This window comes from Gavialis gangeticus, unplaced genomic scaffold, assembly GCF_001723915.1.
Source record: "Gavialis gangeticus isolate Ggan-Ray unplaced genomic scaffold, GavGan_comp1, whole genome shotgun sequence".
In the NCBI taxonomy this organism is placed as follows: domain Eukaryota; kingdom Metazoa; phylum Chordata; order Crocodylia; family Gavialidae; genus Gavialis; species Gavialis gangeticus.
Window position 1 is genome coordinate 7,252,635 of NW_017728964.1, and position 1,160 is coordinate 7,253,794.

The following is a 1,160-nucleotide window of genomic DNA, read 5'->3' on the forward strand; positions in this document are numbered from 1 at the left end:
CTAATCATTACTGTAGACTTTGGGAATGTCTTTGACCACACCTCCAAACCTTCATCTTAGAGGGGTTGCAGATTCTCAGTGGGACTTTCCAAAAGTGTCTAATGATAATGACATAGGAGCATGGGACTTACTCCTAAATCACGGAGGTGCTTTTGAAAATCCCACCCACCTTTCTTCCTTAGGAGATGAGTCCCACCCTCACTGAAGTCCATGCCTAAACTCCCATTTGCTTCATCAGTAAATACAGTTATTGGCCTATAGTGCTGTATTATGCAATGGCATCAAAAGAATAAATTTGGAGATGTGCTGTGTAACTGGAAGCATTTTTTTGAAATTCATACTATTGTGGAAATTATAAGTCTTAGATCTTATCTGTGCTAGCCACTTCTTCCTATGATTTCCCAGTGGTGGCAGCAGGGAGAGGAATGTTGTTGTAGACAAGGTAGTGGAGGCTACAGGCATGTTGATTCACTGGGCCTGCTTACAGGCCTTTCATAAATAGCCTATCATTTCATAGAAATCAGGTTTAGTTTCTGTCTCTGACTTTCTGTATGACCCCAACCTTAAGCTTAGATCCTTAAAGCTACTAAAGCAGCAGTGTGTCCTTCTTGCCAAGGAAGCTAATGGCATAGTGGGCTGCATTGGTAGGTGTATTACCATTAAGTCCAGGGAAATGATTATTCCCCTGTATTCAGCACTGGTGAGGACACATCTGGAGTACTGTGACGGGAGCCAAGGAGGCCTCAGACAGAAAGCCCAGAGCACAGAGATTTTTTTCTATGTTTTTTCCCCTGGGTTTACTTTGATGTTTTGAGGGTGGAGAGACCAAGGAGGAAGGCCAGAGCCTGGATGAAGATGAGGAGGACTAAGACAGACAGAAGCCTGGCAGGGCTGGTCATCTACCCACCAGCAAAAAAAAAGGTGGTGGGGAGCAGACAGAAGACATGGAGAGGGGGCAAAGCCCCATGCAGCCCTGTCAGACTTGGCACTGGATAAGATAGGGAGACAAGGTGCCTATAGCCCTTCCTGGTTTAAGTTGAATCAGAGTCTCCCAGCATCCCAGATGTTTTGCATCCCTGGGCTGAGCTGGGCTGTGCTGTCTGCTCCAGAGATCAGGGCTGGCCCTGCCCCTCTTCTACATAGCCACAAGGAGTTGAAAG

At 46.3% G+C, this 1,160-nt stretch overlaps 1 protein-coding gene across 1 annotated transcript in view; it reads left to right on the top strand.

Moving 5' to 3' along the window:
• The window catches only part of LOC109287381 (heparan sulfate glucosamine 3-O-sulfotransferase 3B1), a gene marked incomplete at its 5' end in the record, with an annotated part of 118,649 nt that overhangs the window by 50,366 nt on the left and 67,123 nt on the right, over window positions 1-1,160 (top strand). The gene's annotated exons all lie outside the window — the stretch shown is intronic.